We start from the raw sequence: 16,354 nt of genomic DNA on the forward strand, positions 1-16,354 counted from the left end.
GGACAGGGCAATTCCACCCACGGCAATGGTGCAGATTCAGCATTGTGCATCGCTTTGGCAGCCTACGAATAAGTCCTGGAGCACAGATCAGGGAGGAAGATTCCCCATGTGGATGCTGTCAGCCTACCCAGCTGCCGGTGCCTGCTTGCACTGATGAAGTGATAGCGTTCTTCTATTTCATGGACATTCTGCCTGTTACGGTGGGCCAAATCAAGGCCAGGACCCTGACGAACCCAGTATTGGCCCGAGTCCGTCATTTCGCACTGTATGTGGATCAGCATTGCGTACTGCCGAATGACCTGAGAGTGTTCACGACGAAAGCGGCAGAACTCAGTGTTGAAGACGGGATCCTCTTATGGGGTTTGTGTGTGGTGGTGCGAGAGAAAGGTTGTACCACAACCCCCAGAATCCACAAGGCTCCTTCAGCAAAATACCTGCACAATGGCCACCCGGGTGTCTCAAGAATGAAAATGCTGGCCCGCAGCTACGTATGGTGGCTTGGAATCGAAACAGACATTGGGACACTGGCAAAACAGTGCATGCAGTGTGAGGAACACCAAAAGCTGCCACCACCAGCACCCTTCCATCCCTGGGGGTGGCCAGGCCAGGCCATCGTTGAGGCTGCACATGGATTTCACAGGGCCCTTTCAGGGCTCTTTGTTCCTCCTCATTGTGGAGGCACAGTCAAAGTGGTTGGATGTCTACCGCATAGAATCCACTACATTGCCGGCCACGATCGTGAAGCTCGGCCATACATTCAGCATCCATGGACTCCAAGAAGTTTTGGTTTTGGATAATGTGACGGCTTTCACCAGCATGGAATTCGGTGACTTCCCACGGAGAAAATGGCATTCGTCACGTACGGCGCGCGCCATACCACCCGCCATCGAATGAGTTGGCCGAAAGGGTGGTGCAAACATATAAGCAGGGCATGCGGAGGCAAACCACATGTTCTTTGGAAACCCACTTGGCCTGGTTTTGTTCTTCTACAGAACCACGCCACACGCCACGCACTCGATTGAGCCCGATATTGGAGGGAAGATCTACAGCGAGCAGGAATGCTCCAACTCGGGTTCTGGCAGACTCATGCTCATTAGAGAATTTTCCACAAGTGATGCGGTATACATTCGGAATTTTGCTGAAGGAGCCTTGTGGATTCTGGGGGTTGTGGTACAATGGACACAACTAGTCTCCTACTCGGTACGAATGCAGGGCGGGGAGTCGAACTGGCAGGTGGACCACCTTTGCAGGCGCAACCAGGAGGTGCTTGATAGCCACCTGGAGGTTCAGCGGGCAATATTGCCACTCCCTCTGGCACTGACGCCGATACCATCTCCTGACATGGAGATGCAGGAAGCCGACACATCGGACCCGGATTTGGACATGGAGACCCAGCTAACTGAGGTGACCATGGATCCGGTGGCGGTCCAAGGTCCCGGCGCATTAGTGCCACTCCAATGCTGAGCCCGTAAACAACGTTCCCCAGTGCGTTATACACTTTCAGATCCGGCACGACGGGTGCCCGACAGACAGCCCAGGGCCTAAAAGACTAGACATCAAGATAGACAATGTTTCGGATTTGAGGGGAGGTGGGAGGAGGGGGGGATGTGCTATGAACCACACGTAGGTTACGGGATCTGGACTACTAGGTTCCCCATGGCTTCACCTGAATACAATCTTCCCTGATGAGGGGTAGGGCTAAATCCTTTACCAGAAAGCTCTGTGGACATAAATCCCCCGACCCAAATGTGAGTCAGTGCGGGAGACTCTTCGAGGAGTGGTCAGCGTAACTAGTTACTGAGTATTAAACCTTTTTGTTCCATATCTGTAGGATCTCTTATTTATCTTCCAAATAAGGTCAACAGTCTTCTCCTCCCTTTACTCCATTGTCACTCCATCATCCTTAACTCAACATCCATTCCTCCCAAGGGTGAGTGGTACAGATTGCGTTTCTTGCTTAATCCTACATCTTTGCCTCCTGTCCATTTCAAAATTCTTTGACAATCTACGACAACTCTGGGCATAGGTTAAAGTCTCCAAAGATAGACTTCGCAACAGTCTGGTTGATTGGAGGTGTTCAAAATATGACTTTATTGCTAAATATTCACTTTAGTACACTTGTATAAGAACTGAATCCAAACTTTGATCAAAATAATACGTAAACTGGTCAGGACATGGTGAAAAGCATTAAAGCATTAAATAAGGAAAATATAAAGAAATTACTTTAAAACAAAAGTAATTTAACCGATGCTTCAAGAATTCCGGAAAGCAAGAATTCAGAACTGAACAATTGATCATACGATCTTACGTTTAAGGAAATCCTCATCTATAGTTTAGTCCCTTGTTTATTTTTCATTAGTTCTAATTCTCAGCTGAGGCTTCCTGATTTGTTCAGAAAGGTATCAATCACTTAAAAGGTGATTAGTTAATTAAACATTAGTTATTTACTCAAGATTATGTCCCCCTGGCATAATCTGATATCTTCATGCACTTTCTCATGGCTAGAGTCTTTGCTTCATGGCTTGCCATCAATCTTTGCTATAGATACTTATTTGTTGCAATTTTGTTAAATGTCTTTTCAATACAATGGCTTATTCCTATTATGTTTCTTCAGGTAGAATTTATATGGAACATTCATTGAAGCAATGTCTGTTTTTTGGTGTTGTAAGATCTCTTACTGTATCTTGCAGACATGACCTTAAAGTTCAACAGTTCACTCATTGTCTAGAACAGTGACTATATTTTTGCAGAATAGTTTTTTTTTAAAAAATCATTCTATTTCCGAGTCATATACTCAGTTAGTTTCTTAAAAGACTCCAAACAATCAATGAATCTACCATTATCCAATATTGCTTCCTCGTGGTTGCTTGCCTGGATCCTACAATCTGAAACCTTGGGCTTGAGATCAGGCTTTTCTGCAGCAGACTGGTACATGACTTCAGCTTCCTTCATGCTGATCATAAGGCCGATGGTGTCACATAAACAAGTCCATGCCCACATCCAGCTCTGAACTGGCAGCTCGTGCACAATCATTGACAAACAGGAAATTGCAAAGTCAATCTTTGGAGACAGGGGGCGACATTCTCCGACCCCCCCGCCGGGTCGGAGAATCGCCGGGGGCTGGCGTGAATCCCGCCCCCGCCGGTTGTTGGAGACCTTAACCAATGCCCAGAGTTGCCGTAGGTTGTCAAAGAATTTTGAAATGGACAGGAGACAAAAATGTAGGGTTAAGGAAGAAAGGCAATCTGTACCACTCACCCTTGGGAGGAGTGGATGTTGCGTTAAGGATGATGGAGTGACAATGGGGTAAAGGGAGGAGAGGAGACAGGATTTGAGAAGATAGTTCAAAAGGGGAACAAATAATGTGAGTGAATGGAATGAGTAACAACAGGAGTGAGCAAGCAGGAGGAAAGAAAGAGAGCAGTGGGATGGTAAGGAACCAGAAAGAAGAAAAAGAAAGAAAGATCTGCATTTATAGAGCACTTTTCACAGCCACCAAATGTCTAAAAGCACTTTACAGTCAATGATTTTTTATTTTTGAAGCATGGTCACTATTGTAATGTAGGAAATGCAGTAACGGATGTGGACTGAGCAGAACTCCCACAACCAGCAGTATGATAATGACCAGATAATCCGTTTTGTTGTGATGTTAATAAATATTGGCCCGGTCATTGGGAATAACTGTCCAGCTCTTCTTCAGAATAATATGGTTTTCACCTCCAGCCGAGCAGGCAGACCTGCTGTCCTCGGTTTTAATGATTGTTGATGAGAGTTGATAGACGGGAAGACGGACAGAAATATAGGCCGGGATTCTCATTGTAGTGGGACTGGAGAATCCCACCGCCATGAATGGACAGAGAATTCCGGTCATATTCCAGTCATCATGGGCGAGATTCTCCGACCCCCCGCCGGGTCGGATAATCGCCGGGGGCTGGCGTGAAACCCGTCCCCACCAGTTGCCGAATTCTCCGACACCGGATATTCGGCGGGGGCGGGAATCGCGCCGTGCCGGTTGGCGGCCCCCCCCCGGCAATTCTCCGGCCTGGATGGGCCGAAGCCCCGCTGCTGGAATGCCTGTCCCGCCGGCGTGGATTAAACTACCTCTCTTACCAGCGGGACAAGGCGGCGCGGGCGGGCTCCTGGGTCCTATGGGCACTCTTTTCCTTCCGCCTTCGCCATGGTCTCCACCATGGCGGAGGAGGAAGAGACCCCCTCCACAGCGCATGCGCGGGGATGCCGTGAGCGGCCGCTGACGCTCCCGCGCATGCGCCGCCCGGCAAAGTCAGTTTTGCGCCAGCTGGCGGGGCACCAAAGGCCTTTCCCGCCAGCTGGCGGGGCGGAAATCAGTCATGCGCGGGCCTAGCCCCTCAAGATTAGGGCTCGGCTGCTCAAGGTGAGGAGGATTCCGCACCTTTGGGGCGGCACGATGCCGGACTAATTCGGGCGGTTTTTGGCGCCGGTCGGCGAACATCGTGCCGATTGCGGAGAATTCCGCCCCATATTCCGCAATGTATTCCATGGGAGATTCAATATATTAAAACCTATGAGTCAAATTGGATAGCAACCAAAATGGGTCTGGCAAATGGGATACACAATCACCCTCCACTTGTTTGATGTAATGCAGGCAACATGCCTCCTGATTATCATGATTTCTCTATGTTAACCTGCCGTTGATTGACTGCAGTCACCAACAGGATGCTCAAAATCCTTACTCAGTAATATTAAAGTTAGTCTGCACTATTTAATGCTTATCTGCAACTCCATGGGGAGGTGTATTGTGGTTGAAGAAGATGCTGGGAGTTCAGTGAGCTGAATCTGACCATGGGAAGAGGGGGGAATAGCTGAATATGAAAGAGAGCATACACCCATGTCTTCCAACATTGAAATGGCAGTCTTGGTGGAGGAGGTGAAAAGGAGGGAGATGTCCTGTTTCTTCAGGGGACCAGGTGCAATAAGTTTTGAGCAACTGAAAAAGGAGAGGAAGAACAAAAGGGAAGATCTGCAATAGGATGTAAGAGCAGGAGAGATTGAATGACAAAAGATTTTGTGGTAGTGGATGAAGTAAAGAAATGCGAGATGCGTTCAGATGAAATGTGAATGCTGGATAACATCTGTCCAAATGTAATGTGAAACGATAAAGAAAGAATAGGAATAGAATAGGAATGGGAAATAATGTGAATTGAGGAGCGTGATGACTGACTACTTGCAAGACTCTGTTTTGTTTTGAATATAAATGATCTGAAATGGGTTTGCATATCCGAGGAGATTGATCTCTCCAGGTATCAAACTAATGTCTGGCTGCTGTCAAAAAAGGAAATGTATAAATCATAGGATGCAATCCGGTTACCACACACAACGCTAGTTAGATCATACCAGGATTACTGAGTGCAGTTTTGGAGTCTGCACTTCAGCAAAGCTTAAAACAAAGATACAGACGAGGGCTATTATGATTCATTTATGGGATGTCAGAATCACCGGCAAGGTCAGAATTTATTGCCCATTCCTGACTGCCCTTGAGAAGGTGATGGTGAGCCGCTTTCTTGAACAGCTGCAGTCTATCTGGTGCATGCACTCCCATAGTGCTGTTAGGAAGGGAGTTCCAGGATCTTGATCCAATACCAGTGAAAGAATGTCAATATACTTCCACGCCAGGATGGTGTGTGACTTGGAGGTGTACCAGGAGGAGGTGGTGTTCCCATATACCTGTTGCCCTGTCCTTTTAGGTGGTAGAGATTGCGGGTTTGAAAGGTGCCATTGAAGGGGCTTTGGCGATGACCCAGTGCATCTTGTGGAATATAGATGGTACACACTGCTGCCACTGTGCATTGGTGTTGGAGAGAATGAATGGCAGCACAGTAGCACAGTGGTTAGCACAGTTGCTTCACAGCTCCAGGATCCAAGGTTCGATTCCCGGCTTGGTTACTGTCTGTGCGGAGTCTGCACGTTCTCCCCATGTCTGTATGGGTTTCCTCCGGGCGCTCCGCTTTCCTCCCACAGTCCAAAGATGTGCAGGTTAGGTGGATTGGCCTTGCTCAATTGCCCTTAGGGTCCAAAAAAGTTGGGTGGAGTTACTGGGTTACAGGGATAGGGTGTAGGTGTGGGCAAGGGTAGAATGCTCTTTCCAAGGGCTGGTGCAGACTCGATGGGCCGAATGGCCTCATTCTGCACTGTAATTTATATGATTTCTATGATTTAAAAATTTAAAAAAAAAAATTCTTCTCCTTTTTCACATTTTCTCCCAAATTTACACCCAACAATAAACAATAATCAGTAACGAATGTAATGTCAATCCCCATATCTATAACAACGATCCCATCCTCCTACAAAACTCTGGATATTAGCCCGCATGGTAACATAAACAAATGACAAAAAGGAATTAGGAATCGCCCATAGTCACCATTAACACATACAGTCCCTCTCCCCCCAACCCTCCCAGCCCCCCAACCCCCCTAATGTTCGATGTGATCCAATTCTCGAAAGTGCATAATGAATAACACCCATGAATTGTAGAATCCCTCCATCCTTCCCCTCAGTTCAAATTTGACCTTTTCAAGCGTCAAGAATTCCTGCAGGTCCCCCCACCATGCCAGGGCACAGGGTGGAGAGGTTGATCTCCAACCTAACAGGATCCGCCTTTGGGCGATCCATGAGGCGAAGGCTACAACATCTGCCTCCGTGCCCGTTTCCAACCCCGGCTGGTCTGACACCCCGAATATGGCCTCCCGAGGGCCTGGGTCCAGTTTCACGTGCATCACTTTAGACATTACCCTAAAAACCTCCTTCCAGTAATCCTCCAGCTTTGGTCAGGACCAAAACATATGAACATGGTTTGTGGGGCCTCTCCCGCAACGTTCACACACATCATCTACTCCCTCAAAGAACCGGCTCATCCTCACCCTTGTCAGGTGAGCTCTATACACCGCTTTCAGCTGTATCAGCCCCAACCTCGCACACTAGGTGGAGGCGTTCCCCTCCGGAGCACCTCACACCAGAACCCCTCCTCCATACCCTCTCCCAACTCTTCCTCCCACTTTGCGTTGATCCCTTCTAGCGGCGCCTTCTCCTCCTCCAAAATAGCCCCGTAAGCCACCGATACCACCTCCTTCTCCAGTCCCCCTGTCGTCAGCACCTCCTCCGGAAGCCGGCTCTACTGGGAAGCTCTGTATCTCCTTTCTGGCAAAGTCTCGAACCTGCATGTATCTAAATATTTCCCCTGCTCCAGCCCATACTTCGCTCCCAGCTCCTTCAATCCCACAAAACGACCTCCAAGAAACAAATCTTTTAGTGTCCTAATTCCTTTCTCTTCCCATCTCCGAAAATTTCCATCCCACTTCACTGGCTCAAATCTATGGGTCACACGAATCGGCATTTCCCTTGACCCTGCCCCCAACCCGAAGTGCTGGCGAAACTGCCTCCAAATTCTCAACAAAGCTATTACTACCGGACTCCCTGAGTATCTCCCCGGGACCGTCAGGAATATGATTTCTATGATTAAGTGTGCCAGTTAAGTGGACTTTGTTTGTCCTGGATGGTATTGAGTTTAATAAGGCACGGGGTGTCCAAAATAAGCAAACATTAAACAACAATTATGTACATGAGTACCGGTAGAACCTTACAAGGTATTCTCTCCTGTCGGTTAGTTCCTGACTGGCCGACCTTTCAGACAAGCAAGGGTAAGCTACCCTGCCCCGAGCAGGAGAGCTCAAAATCCTCAAGGACCGCAGGGAAAACAATTATCCCCACACCGTGTATCCCGTGCAGGTTGTTACATCGAGCTTCTTGAGTGCTGTTACCGTTGCTCTCAACAGGAAAGTGGGGAGTATTCCATAGGTCTCCTAATTTGTGCTAGTTGGAGAGGAAAGGCAGGAAAGAGGACATAGCTGAGATTTTTTAAATTACTAACACTCAGAAATGTTAAGGGTCAGTTGGGACCATGTGCATTGGCACAAGACAACAGAATGAGAGGACGAATGTACTGGCTGAGAAGAGAGCTATTCAAGCTACATAAAAAGAAAGGTTACCAAGAGGGTTTCCGCAATTGCTGACTGAGGGAAGTTGTGGCAGAAAACAACGGAGATCTTCAAAGCAAAATTAAATGGCTGCTTAAAGAGAAACATATTTCTGGATACAACTTCTGGGGCACCAAAAAAGGCAAGCATGGTGTTACTACTTCCTGATTCAGGATTTGACGAGATATTGAGTAGAATTTCAGATGATTGAACTTGAGCTCAAATTGCTTACTTAATAATACAACCCTACACTCAAGATAGGGAAACTTAATCATACACTCCATCACAAGAAACATTGTAGCAAATTCTTTTTCTTATTTTGTCAAAAACTGATAAGATCAGATTGTCGCGACAGGAGGAAATACAGATTTAAAGTAATATGTGATCTTATCAAGTGGGGTGGATCAAATAGAGTTTGTGACCTGATGTAATATTAACTAATGCAACCTTCTCAGGGTATGACTTATTATTTACCTGACGTTCTACCTTAGGGTCACGGGTTTCTGTTTTCTCCTCCAACTCCAGTTTAAGATGCTGTCTTTCAAGTGTCTCTATGTTACAAAAGGCTGCGACATCCAAGGGTCTACTCTTTAGCTCGACTATTATAAGATGTACGGGGAAACCGCTGCTGATTTTATTTTTCCTGTGAGTTGAGTATTCCTCTTCCTCGCATGGCAAAGAAGGAGAATTTGCCACGTTGAGGATTGTGGCTGAAAATCTGCGCCCGACATTCAGTGATATAGACGGGCATGCCTATTAATAGACCTGAGCTTAATTGGTAACGACACCAAGCAAAGTGCTAAGCTGTCTCTGGCAGAATGGTAACTTTCTAAGGCTTAGAAATTTATGCCAGTGAATGGGGGCACCAGCTCAAGTGAGTTGTGAGCTATGCAAACCAGAAGGGATAATATGTACTAGGTTTGTTGATCTCAGTGGCGCTGCCACAATTGGCTTCAGTGTCCATGGGTGATAAAATGCATAAATCTGTCAGGGTACAATGCCGATGTCAGATCAGGCCAAGATTGGGCCTGGCAATGAAGCTTCCATAGATGAATTGCTACTCGAAACTCCCTGCCAATAGCTCAAGCTGTGGAGCTGTGACGCAGCGCAGCGAGAATGCCCATGTTGGCGAAGAGAGGACAGAAAGTGGCTGGGAAAAGAAATGGAATTGCCAACATGAAAATATGAAGTAAAGTGGATTGTTGTACAATGTAATATGTGTGGGTTCTCTTACATTGGGAATCAGGATGAGCAAATCATGAGCATTTGAACCAGTATTATGGAATATAAATGGCTCATTGAAGTAATGAAAGACACATGATTTCATGACTGTGGTTTTTAAAATACTTTTTTCTCCAGTATTTTCCCCTTCAAGGTCCTAATCATCTGGCACAGCTGATCCATCTATATTTCACCCAATTGGCCAGACTTTATAGAGGGAACATACGCATGTTTCTTTGTAGGGGGCTGAATAACTTTAATACTTCCCAGGCCTGATTGTAATGTGCAAATCCTCATGGTAAAATAACATGAATTTAAAAAAAAGACCCATATTTATTAAAATGTAGGCTTATTCTATTTTCAAGTAACCGGTAGCTTGTTGTTCTAGTTGTTCAACCTTCTCCGAATCTTGAACAGCAGGGTAGCTGAATGTGGCAGGCTGGTCTCACAATACCTGGGGATATCAATGGAATACCGTGGTGGCTGAATCCAACAGGGATACCGGGGGAGCAATTTTCCTGCTTGACCTGCCTCTTACAACGTTGGGGATAGAATGTCAGGATCTAGGGAATAAAGGGGCTTAGTCAAATTTCTTTAGAAAGGAACAATTTGCTGAACAGGCATAGGCTTTTCAGCTTCTCAAACCTGCTCTCTCCCATTCAATTAAATCATGGCTGATCTTCACCTCAACTCCATTCACCCGCCTTAAGGTCCTTTAGGTCAACATCTCTTGATATCCTTACCTTTAAAAAAAATTATTCACCTTGATCTTGAGAGCTTCAATTGTACCAATGTCTGCAACATTTTAGGGGAGAGAATGTCAGTTTCCGAGGTTATTTACTGTTGCTTCAAATAATGGCTAAAGATAATTGTGACATCCAGCTTACATATGTTACCGATATATGTTACTACAATTGTAAACCACTGGTTGGGTTGGTGGATGCGGGTAGCCAAAACAGCAGTAGATAGGTGCAGTGCTGACATGCCTGTTTGAACGATTGGATTTACAAGATAATTTTGGTCCTAATTGCTATGATCATAGTTTCAGGTGCTAAAACAGAAACTGCAAGTTTAGCACTAGTGCTAGTTAGAGATGCTTTTCATGGAGCTGGATATGGGGGCTCCTTGCGCACACCTCTATTGAAGGTGTGGAGTTCCCTGGCTGGGACACAGTGACTCATTGAAGGATGGCTCAGGGACTGAGTGAGAAGGTTAACAAATCCTCATCTCCTTCACTGGAGAAGCTGCTGGAGGAGGTTCAAAAGAGGAGAGCTGTCCTGTGAACGCAGGAGGAAAGGATATAACTTTGTCCTCCTACACCTCTCTCCTGCAGTAGGTGGTCCTTCAATGTCTGACCTCATTCACTCCACTCATTCCCGCCCTGATCAATGGCCACCCCTAGCAAGGTGCCCATGTCCAAGCACGTTTCTCCAGTGACTTTTGTAAGGTGTCCAGTAGGTGGAGTAGCATTTATTCTTTCCAGGTGAACTCCGAGAATTTCTGGAATAAATGTTGCATGACTTGTGGTGACATCAATGTCGACAACAATTTATTCCCAGTTGATTGCTGTTAAGAGATGGCATCAGTTGAAGTGACAGCCACCAAAATGTGATTCAACCTCGTTAATGAGCGTCAGCAGACAATTTCAAAATGACAAAGAGGTGTTAAATTAATTTTCGGCAGTTGTTCCGAATGCAGGCTTTAATTCCTTCACCAAGGTGGTGGCTAGCGGTAATTATGAATGGAACCAACCTTGCAGCTTAAGACCCCCATCTTGGCTGCCTTTGAAGCTCTTCAAATAATATGCCGAAAAGTGCCCCTTCCACTTTTCTGGTTTGTTTATTGGTTAAGCTATAAAGCCTGATGTAGTTAGGAGAAGAAAAAGGAGAGATATGCTGCTGTCAATGTGTTTTGAGACAAAAAAAATGAAACAAGCTCCAGTCGGCAATATTTAACGAACTCAGGTTAGCACAACTCTCATGCTCTCTGCCTGATGGAGTGATTCTAAGAGGCTGATATATCCTAATGAACTAATCGATCTGTTAATATAAAGATTTGAAGTTTTTTGAACATTTACTTTTTGCCCCAGGAATCAATTTAAGTGGTGGATAAATTAATCTCCAGAGAGAAGAGGAATTTTGAATAATCTTGGACAAAGGCTCTCTGGCATTGACCTTTAGTTACATCACCATGGTCCAAATTGGCCCATCAATATCTTGGGAATCAAGAGTGGTCAGAAATGTTATGAGAACAGTCTTATCTGTGGCTCCAACTGCAGGATAGAGCTTGGGTACTTTTTGATGAGTCGGGCGCCTCCTGATTCCTCAAAACCTATCAACTATTTACAAAGCTCTAACTTCCGGTGAGGGAGATGTGCTGAGAATCGCACATCAGGTGCCATCCCACAAACCTGAAAAATAGACACTTTCTACCTGAAAAACGGCGGCAAACCGAACAAATCATCCCCACAACACTAGCAGAACAACAGAAGAGAAAAGGATGCCAACTAAGAGGCAGTCCACGGGTCAACCGGACACCAGGAGTGGGAAGAGCCTGGACCAGCAGCAGACGGATGAGCCGACCGGCACAGGAGGCAGTGAAAGCTGGACTTCACCGGAGCGAGAATGTCTGACCAGCCACCCCCACGACGAGCTTATGGACAAACACCACCAGCTCTAAGTACTTCCAGCTGCACATGGGCACAAGGCAGGGATGCCCACTATTCCTGCTGCTGTTCGTCTTAGCGATAGAGCCATTAGCGACTGCACCCAGGGCGGCAAAGAACTGAAAGGGATCCGGAGAGGAGGCAGAGAGCATAGAGTCTCGCTCTATGCAGATGACCTGCTCCTTTCACACCTTGGACCCGCGGAGCAGCATGGAAGGAATCATTGCGTTCCTGAAAGAGTTTGGAGCCTTCTCGGGCTACAAACTTAACATGAACCAAAGCGAGATCATCCCGGTGAACCCGCAAAGGGGAAGGGCTGAGCTGGAGGGGCTGCCGTTTAAACAGGCCCGGCATAAATTCCGCTACCTGGGGATGCAAATCGCCCATGACTGGACAGGAGTCCACAAGTGGAACCTGACCAGCCTGATGGAGGAAGTCAAAAGGGACCTGCAGAGATGGAGCATTTCAGCTGAACCGAAATGTCCGACAAAGCCCCCATCTCCAACAAACACAGGTTCGTGCCGGCGCTGATAGATGCCTCCTTCAAAAGGTGGAGACAGGACGGGGGTCACTGACAGTTCGGGACCTGTGCACCAACAACAGATTGACAGCACTCGAAGAGCTGACAGAAAGATTCCAACTGACAGGGGGCAATGAACCTAGGTACCTACAATTCAAAAACCTCCTACAAAAAGGAACAAGGACATACCCACGACTACCACGACAGTCACTGCCAGAGGATCTGCTGGACACAGACATCTTAGGGAAAGGAAACTGTGGTGACATGTACAGGTGACAGCTGAGGGGGGCCAACACCCAGCTGGACAGGACAAGGGAGAAGAGGGAGGAAGACTTCGGGTTTGAAGTAGGGTGGAGTCTCTGGAGCAATGTACTGCACAGGGTCAACTCCATCTCCACATGTGCAAGGCTAAGCCTAGTGCAGCTGAAAGTGGTACATATGATGGCGGTCAGCAGCATCATCTAAAGCTGCGGACTGGCTCTCCGAACTGTCGGAATTTCTCCAAGTAGAGAAAATCAAATTCACCATCCGTGGGTCAGAAGAAGGCTTCCACAAAACATGGGAGCCATTCGCTCAGTTGCTCCAAGACCTATTTGTAGCCAACAACTAGGAAGCCAAAGATCAGGAGAGGGGAACCACGACACAGAAGGGAAGGAAGGGTGGGGGAGTGGGGGAGAAAGAGGGGGGGTCAGAGAGATGAGGAACTCAACCAAGCCCAACAGGGGAGCCAGGGGACACAAAGGAATAGGGTTGGGGGGGGCAGGGGTATCAACAATGGGAACCAGAGGGGAGAAAAGTGAAGGGAAAACCAGCGGGGAGGGAAACATAGGAGACCACAACTGCTACGGCAAACACTGTGAAGAAGGATAGAAGAAAGGGACGGGGAAACTGTGATGTATATATGTGAATAGTTAAAACCGGTCTTGATGTAAAGAATTTGAGTATTAACCCTTATGTACTCTCACTGTCTGTTCATAATTATATCTGTTTTGTACATCAAAAACCCAATAATAACATTTTTTTTAAAAACTAATAACAAAGATCAAGTCCAGGAGCTGATATTTTTCCACCTCTCTTCAAAAAATAAACCAGTTGAGCATCATGTTTTGACTGGGCTGCCGGTAGATATGAACTAGATTTGCCTGATCTAGGAAATGAAAATTGTGGGGAACGAGGCTGACAGGAATCCGCCCTGAATTTTTCATCAAATCATTCTTTTTTCGGGAGCGGACATGAATGGATCTTCCATTTTCCCTTTTGACAGTGTGTGGTGGGCAGAGGAGGAGAGAGTTATCTGTGGTTGTTCCTGAGATACCCAGTGAATTACACTCTTTCTATCTTTAATTGGTCCCAGCAGGAGTCTCATCAGCTCAGAGCTAACACAATTCGAGCTCAGGCCCTGAAACTGTGTATTTGATATCCAGTACTGGATGAGCAAAATGTTCCTCCCAATCAAACATTAGGAAGACTGAAACCAATATTCCTGGTCCCCACTCAGAACTCTATTTCCTAACTACCAACACCATCCTTCTTCCGCGTGGCACTGTCTGTGTCGCATACTGTTAGCGATTTGGTGTCATACATGACCTAAGATAAACACCTGGCCACATTTGCCCCACCAATAAGACTACTTATTTCCACCTCCATCCCCCAGGTTTGCTCTTGCCTGTTCCTCTGCTGCTGCAACTCTCAATCCTGCCTTTGTTATCTCTGGTCTGGCTGTTCTAATGCATGCCTGGTTTATGTCTCATGTTCTATTGTCCAAAAACTTGAGAAAATCCAAAACACTGCTATTTGTGTCTTAACTTGCACCAATTCATGCTCGCCTATCGCCCCTCTGCTCTCTGACCTACTGGGCTCTAGGCTCCTGGTAAAGCAAACCTTGATTTTAACATTTTCATCCTTGTTTCCAAATCTTTCTGTAGTCTAACACCTTTCTATCCTTGGAATCTCCTCCAGCCCCACAACATTGCAGGATATCTGCATTCCTCTAAATATGGCGCCTGATTCTCTGTTTCTGAGTCTAAGTGCTGATGCCAACGACGAATCCGTGGACTTTCACATCAGAAAAATCAGCGCCACACCTGCACCGATTCTGCTACCGGTGAAGGGCTAGCACCGGCGCCGCTTGGAACATCATTGAAACCCACGGCAAATGGTGAGCGAATCGACGTGCCCGTGATGGACATTCGCAGGGCTGACAAGCTGCAGCCGTGCTTAAACTATATACCCCCCACACACACACTGATCGGGGCCGAAAAGATGATATAGGTTGTGCTGGAGTGCCGATACAGCTGATGGGTCAGACGGTGCCAGAGGGCACCCAGGGCGGTGCCCTAGGGGGTCACCTCTATGACCCAGGGCACGAGGTTTAAGGCAGGCTGTCAGTGGCATGCACAGCTGCACGGCTGCCTTGCCATCTGTGGTAATGGTGTTGCGTCCCCGTCCACCCTGGCCCCCCAGCCCAACTCCTGGCCACCCCCCACTACTTCCCCCCCCAGCCTTGACAAACGCCCCCAGCCAGCGGCACGGCTGTCGACGAAGTATGGCGGTCTGGAGACTGTCTGTACGCCCTCTCTCTCAGCAGCCACCACGCCAGGTTCACGATTTGTGAGAGAACACGTGGACAGCGCTGTCGGGAACTCGACCCATCGGAGGTGGCGAATCACGGGTGGGCCCGCTAATGATGCGCGAACGGCTTTCAACTATGCACAACGTGCATCGCATTGACGCCATTTTCGAGGAGGTGGAGCACGCGATTCGGCGTTAAACTGGCACCTGCTGTGATTTTGGGGTCAGGAGCTATTCTCCGCCCAATCGCACACGCCCCAATTTCGGTGTCGGCCAACGGCGAATCCCACCCATGGTCTCTTGCGCATTCCCAAGTACGATGATAGCCATGTTTTCAGTTGCCTAGATCTTAATCTCAAATTCCCTAACTATCTTGCTTTCCTCTTTTAAGACACTCCTTATTGACCAAGCTTTTGGGTCATCTGCCCACATGACTCCAATATACATTGTTGTTGTTTTCCCTAAACCTGTCAGAAGTAAGGTACCCAGAGAGAATTGCCTACCCTAAACTACCAAAGCTATCAAACATATTGAAGTTGGAGACCCTTTACTGCAGCTTTATTTTCAGCTCCTGTGGCCTTTTGATAGAGCGGCTAGGTGATGTACTGCTTCCACGAGGCATATTGGATTTATTTCCACTGATGCATCCTGCAAGCCTGCGCCACTTATCCTAAACAATCTCATCTCTGCACTTTGACGTAAGCTCCATATTCCTTTGTGCAGCAAGCCACAGTCCACACGAGTGCTAACATGAGAATTCCATTTCCTTCAGTTTGAATTCATGTCAAGTAACTTTGCATGAAGATTTTGCCCCTTTAAATTTAGGAAAGGATGGCTAAACTTGACAAGTCATTGCTCCAGTGCTGAGATGTGTGACCTTTTGTACAAGACATGAAAATGGTATGGGCAAATTGCTTCTAATGCCATGCAGCTGTCCATATGTTCCAAATTCACTCTGTTTACACTTGAGGGAAGATTCCGAACACCGGCATCAACATGCACTGGAGCAACTATGCATACAAATTGCACTGCTAGTCTGTATAAGTGGATTGCGGATTCTGCCTACCTATAGCCAGAACAAATTGGCACCCAAAACCCCTCAACCTCCAGAAATGAAGTGACATCAGTGTCTATGTCAGGAGGTTTATGTCCAGCAAAGGTATGGCTGTACAAATTATCTTCTCAATCAGGACAGAAGAGAGGGGTGCAACATTCAACTCAACATTTGAGAGGAAAATCATCTTAGGCTCCTTCTCCTCTTTGCTCTTCAGTGCCTCCTGCTGGAAGAGTAAAGGATTTTCCTTTGGGAAAGTGGCATTGAATTTCTTACGATGCATAGTCCATTGAGATACAGTTAAGCAGCTTTGT

This window comes from Scyliorhinus torazame, chromosome 10, assembly GCF_047496885.1.
Source record: "Scyliorhinus torazame isolate Kashiwa2021f chromosome 10, sScyTor2.1, whole genome shotgun sequence".
Taxonomy (NCBI): Eukaryota; Metazoa; Chordata; class Chondrichthyes; order Carcharhiniformes; family Scyliorhinidae; genus Scyliorhinus; species Scyliorhinus torazame.